This window comes from Loxodonta africana, chromosome 10 (genome assembly GCF_030014295.1).
Source record: "Loxodonta africana isolate mLoxAfr1 chromosome 10, mLoxAfr1.hap2, whole genome shotgun sequence".
Taxonomy (NCBI): Eukaryota; Metazoa; Chordata; class Mammalia; order Proboscidea; family Elephantidae; genus Loxodonta; species Loxodonta africana.
Genome location: NC_087351.1, coordinates 26,220,418 through 26,226,417, shown reverse-complemented (window position 1 = coordinate 26,226,417; position 6,000 = coordinate 26,220,418). Strand labels below are relative to the sequence as shown.

General features: G+C 40.6%; 1 pseudogene; it reads right to left on the bottom strand.

The window, feature by feature from the left end:
- Positions 1–529: 529 nt before the first annotated feature.
- LOC100661389 (olfactory receptor 11G2-like) lies at positions 530–1,578 on the bottom strand (annotated as a pseudogene).
- Positions 1,579–6,000: the final 4,422 nt, after the last annotated feature.

Here is a 6,000-nt window from a genome sequence, read left to right as displayed (position 1 = left end):
CAGAGATTTCAGGAGTCACAGGGTGCAAGAAGTACAGAAATAGGAGTCAGGGCACACTAGAAGTGGCCCTGGTACATGGTCCAGGCTTCAGTTGAGATCTCATGAGGGCCATGTTCCTGAGTAAGGAATGTATCCCAGGAGTGAGGTCAAAACAGACATAGACCATCTTTAAGAGACATAAAAATCACTTTTAAATGGGATTAAAACTATCTGTGCCTACTCTACCTACCTGCTAAAAGGAAACCTTATCTTGGTTTGGTTACTACACCCAATGTCTACAGAATTTTTTAAGCACAATGTGCTGCATTCCAAAAAAAAAAATTGAGGCATGCTAAGACATAGGATTAAATGATCAAAAACCAAGAGAAGAAATAGATAATACAAACAGGCTTATGGGTGGTTAAAGTTTTGGATGAATACTAGAATGAACAATTAAATGAATGACACCTGTTTTTCTTTTTTTAATCTGAAAAAGAAGTTAAATATGAGTTTAATATTGCTCAAGAGCCTTTTTGATTAGCATCCTTCTTTATATTCTCAGAAATTTCTGCAGGGTTCTTTTCATATCTTTGTTCCTAAGACTGTATGTCACAGGATTAAGGAGAGGGGTCACAAAAGAATAAAACAGGGTTACAATTTTGTGCATTCTGTCTTCATGCTGAGATGTTGGAGTCCCATAAATGACCAATACTGAGCCACAGAAAAGTGAAACCACAGCCAGGTGAGACCCACAGGTGGAAAAGGCTTTTCTTGGTCCAGCTGCTGAGGGGACCCTTAGTACTACTCTTAGGACCAGAGTGTGGGACCCCATGATGAAGAGAAATAGAATAATGAGGGGAAGAGGACTTTAAGGTGGAGAGGACAAGCTCCATCACTGCAGTTCTTTTGCAAGTGAGTGCTAGAAGAGGACCTGGGTCACATAGGAAGTGGTCAATTATTCTGGATCCACAGAAGGACATCTGGGAGATGATGATAATAGGAATCAGGAACCAGAGGAAACCAAATACCCAGCAACTGACCGCAAGTTTGGTGCAGAGACGTCCAGTTATAATGGTTGGATAGCATAGAGGTCGGCAGATTGCAAGGTATTGATCAAATGCCATAGCCGCCAAGAATAAGCATTCTGTGGAACCCAGGGAGAAGAAAAAGTAGAATTGGAGAAAGCACCCAGAGAAGGAGATGATTTTGGTCTCAGAGAGGAAGTTGACCAACATGTTGAGGACAGTGGGGGTGACATAGCAGATCTCGAGGAAGGAGAAGTTGACAAGAAGAATGTACATGGCAGTGTGGAGTCTTTGACCCCAGCACACAGCACAGATGATGGAACCATTCCCCATGAGGGTCAGGAGGTAGACAATAGAGAAGAGCACAAAGAGAAAGATCTGACCCTGCCTGGGGCTAGGGAAGCCCAAGAGGATGAAGCCAGTGATGGTGCTTGAATTGCTGGGGGTGTTGAAAGTTTTCATGTCGGTGAGCTGTAAAATACCAGCAAATACTGAATAACAGTGTGAAGACAGAGGGGGCCCCAGAATTATATAAGAAACATCTTTGGAAAGAAAATAAAGAATTAAGTATCAATTGCTACTCTTTTTCTAGAATCCTGGAATGCTGTCCTGGCTTCCTTTCATTCACATTTTCACTGTGGGCCCAAGAAAACTTGTGGTCAGAACTGAAAAGCTCTTGAAGAAGAGTGTTGTTGAGGTATTTATGTGAAGACTTACACTTAGTAGTACATATGTATGCACGTGCATAAATATATATATATATCATCTGACAATGTTGAATTTTACCTGAACCCCGTGAGCCTAGAAAACAGCTATGATTAAAGAAACTCTTTTGTCTTTTGTCTTCAGGAAAATGGCTCACTGCAAGTGACAATCCTTCTTCATATGAGTTGGATACAACTCTTGGATGCTCCCTTGTGTACCTATGACAAGGTAAGACACAGGTCCTCCAAATTCATATTTTTGCCTTATAAGTACTTAACTGAGCTTATGAACTAGTTGTTCCCACTGATCAATCAGAAATGAAATGCTTGTTAAGAAAACTTGAGTGATGGTTTTCCCACCTCCACTGTCTCTGCCCTAGTTCAAGTCATCTTTTTTCCCTTGGACACTGTCATGGTGTCTTAACTGGCTTCCTGCTTCCATTCTTGCTTCACAGTACACTGCTCTCCATGCCACAGCTACAGTGACTCTTTAAACAAAGAAAATCAGATCATTTCCTTCTCTTGTACATAGACTTTAGTTAGCTTCCCACTTCACTCAGAATAAAATAAAACCTGTAAACTGTGGTCTTTGATTTAGCCCCTATAAATATCTCCACAAAATTCTATAATAAACATCTCCATGAGAAATTATGGATGACATTGCAAAGAATGGGAATTCCAGGATACTTTATTGTACTCCTGCAGAACCTGTACATAAACCAAGAGGCAGTTGTTCGAACAAACAAGGGGATATTACGTGGTTTAAAGCCAGGAAAGGTATATGTCAGGGTCGTATCTTTTCACCATGCTTGTTCAGTCTGTAAGATGAGCAGATAATTCAAGAAACTGGACAATATGAAGAAGAACGTGGCATCAGAACTGGAGGAAGACTCGCTAACAACCTGTGATCTGCAGATGACATAATCTTGATTGCTGAAAGTGAAGAGAAATTGAAGCACTCAACGGATGAGGATCAAAGACTAAAAGCGTTTACTATGGATTACTATTCAGTAAAAGAAAACAAAAACCCTAGCAACTGAACCAATAGGATTTCATTTTACTTGGATCCACAATCGACACCCATGGAAGCAGCAGTCAAGAAATCAAATAATGTATTGCACTGGGCAAATCTGCTGCAAAAAGACTTCTTTAAAGTGTTAAAAAGCAAAGGTGTCACCCTGAGGACTAAGGTGCACCTGACACCAAGCCATGGTATTTTCAGTGGCCTCATATGCATATGAAAGCTGAACAATGAGTAAGGAAGACCAAAGAAGAATTAATGCCTTCAAATTATGGTGTTGGTGTAGAATATCGAATATACCATGGACTGCCAATAGAATGAAAAAATCTGTACAGCCAGAATGTACCTTAGAAGCGAGGATGACTGGACTTCGTCACATGTACTTTGGATGGATTATCAGGAGGGATCAATCTCTGGAGAAAAGATCATACTTCTTACCGTAGAGGGTCAGTGAAAAAAAAGGAAGACCCTCAACGAGGTGGTTTGACACAGTGGCTGGAACAATGGGCTCTAACATAGCAAGCATTGTGAGGATGGCTCAGGACCAGGCAGTGTTTCATTCTGTTGTGCATGGAGTTGTTATGAGCGGATTCGACTTGATGGTGCCTAACAACAACAAAAACAAACATCTCCAACCTCTTTTCATGGTTCTATCAATCAAACTGTCACTCATTCTCTCTCTTACACACAGTGCTGTGAACATGGGGTATGCATACATGCCCTACTAATATAAGCTCTGCACATATAAAATAGGGTTCATTGCAGAAAAACTGACAAGCTGAAAAGTAACAGGAGACCCACCATCCCCTGAGCTCTCACAATCCCACTGAGGTGTGCATATTTAGAATGTACTCACCAAGGTCTGCGTTTCAGTAGAGAAGGATTGCCCTACCCGTATAATGCCCTATACCAGGGGAGGGCAAATTTTTAAAAAACATTTCAGGCTTGTGCACAATATAGGCTTGTGCACAATATAGGCTCTGTCATAACAACTGAGCTCCTTTTTTGTAGTGCAAAAGTAGCCATACATAATACCTAAATGAATGAACATATCCACATTCTAATAAAATTTTATTTATGTCGACTGAAATTTGAATTTTATATAATTAACATCACATATGTCAAATGTTTTATGAAATGTTACTCTCCAATTAATTCTTCAACCATTTAAAAATATAAAAAACATTCTTAGCTTTCTGTATTATAGAAACAGGCAGCAGGCCAGATTTGACCCATGAACCATGGTTTGTTGACTCCTGCTCTACATATTTATAGGGACAGGAAAGCAAAGACCATCAATTTGACTACGGAACAATGGAAGTTCCTTGGTTGAGGAAGTGGCCTTGTTAGAAAGCAGGGGCCTCTACAGACCAGCAGCTGGAATCAGCCTGTTCTTCTACTGAGCTAACTTAGACATGCTGGACCAGCTTTTAGTCAAGTTACTGAAATGAGTTTCCAGAGCCATCGGTATTGCCTTTACACACACACACACACATATACACACCACACACACACAATGACACACTCATACGCTCATAGCCTTCCCCAACACAATACCTCAGTAACATAACTTTGGCCTTTCTTTCTGTCTACATGATTTGTGCTGCAGTGAAATCTCAGTTATCTATGGAATACAGGACCAGAGAAAGATGGATAATGTGGATAAATGAACTTCACAGATAAATTGAAATCTTATTGAATCTTTTTCTACTGCCCCTAGTTCCGAAGCACATCTATTAGTAGCTTAAATGGAAAATAAAATTTATCTCATTCATCTTCCTGATCACCTCAAGTGTTAGTACAAATGGGCAGCTGCAGAGAAGAGGAACAGTGAGCCTGGGGAGTCCATCCTGAATGCACTAGAAAGGGGGCTGGACCCTCCCTGATAACCAACCATTTGCTGGGAATTTAAGCCATTTGACCAGTGAGGAGCTTTTACTTTCTAAATTATAAATGAATGGGTTGTTCTTCTTTTAAATATTTCTGTATTTACGGCTAACCTTTAGAGAAATCTGAAAGGCAAGGTACTCTTTTGGGCTACTTCTTTCTCAGTTTCTCTTTGGCACTTGCCAACAACTTGAAAAAAATCAGAATGACCTGCTTTAATTGCTCTCAATGAAGGATAATCCATCAATGAAAACTACATTGCATTAATATTAAAAACAAAGCCTACCAGATTCCCTGGATGGTGCAGTTAGTGCACTTGAATGCTAACTATAATGTTGGAGGTTTGAGTCCACCCAGAGATGGCAGTGGGTTTTTAGAGGCATCTTGAAAGAAAGGCCTGTATCTGAAAATTCAGCCATTGAAAACTCTATGGAGCACAGTTCTCCTCTGACACAGATAGGGTGCCATGAGTTGGAATTGACTCCACAGCAGTTAGTCTGTTTATCAGATTCAGGCTACATTCTAATGGAAGGAAATTTAGTGGCCAAAAAATAACACCAAAGACTCCTGAGCAACATTTTCGCCAAGTGTGCTGTACCATGGGCACTGTATGGTACCTTGTGAGTCCTAAATGTGGCTATATCACCTTGAGAACTTCTCAGTAGTGTGTTGGGAGAAGAGAACTGCAGAGTCCTATGAAGAACAAAGGAATGAAGACTCTGGATTTACAGAAGGACCAGCATCCTCTTAGACTCTGACAGCAATGGTGCACAGGCACTGTGACGTACTGATGTGTGCATCCTCCTTACGTACCTGGTGGCATTTCTGGCTCCAAGAGGAAGTTGTGAGAGAAACTCCAGCCACAAGACTCTCCTTATTATTATGACCTAAAAAAAAATTAAAAACTGAGTCAAGGACGGAGAACAATATTTGTGGCTCCAGACGCTTGCTTCCTTACAGTGTAAAGAACCTGGACAAATGGAATTCATTCTTCTGGTCAGTGATTATTAAGAGTTTACAAGTCTCTCCGGCAAGGACCCATAGTTCATCAATGTCCTCCTTGGGAGGCATCACTCCCTGTGCTTGTATCTAATCTGATCTATATTTGCATAAATTTAGAACAAAATGTAAATTCACAAAAAAGACCAGACACCTCTGAGTCTATGGCCCCTGGATAACCTACTAACTCAGAACTGAAGCTACTCCCGAAGCCCACCTTTCAGGCAAAGATTGGTCAGGCCTATTAAAACGAAACAGAACAGGACAGGACAGGACAGGACAGGACAGGACAAGACAGGACAGGACAGGACAAAACAAAAACAAAACAAAACAAAATAAAACACACATGAGGAACACGCTTCTTAATTCAGTCAAATATATGAGA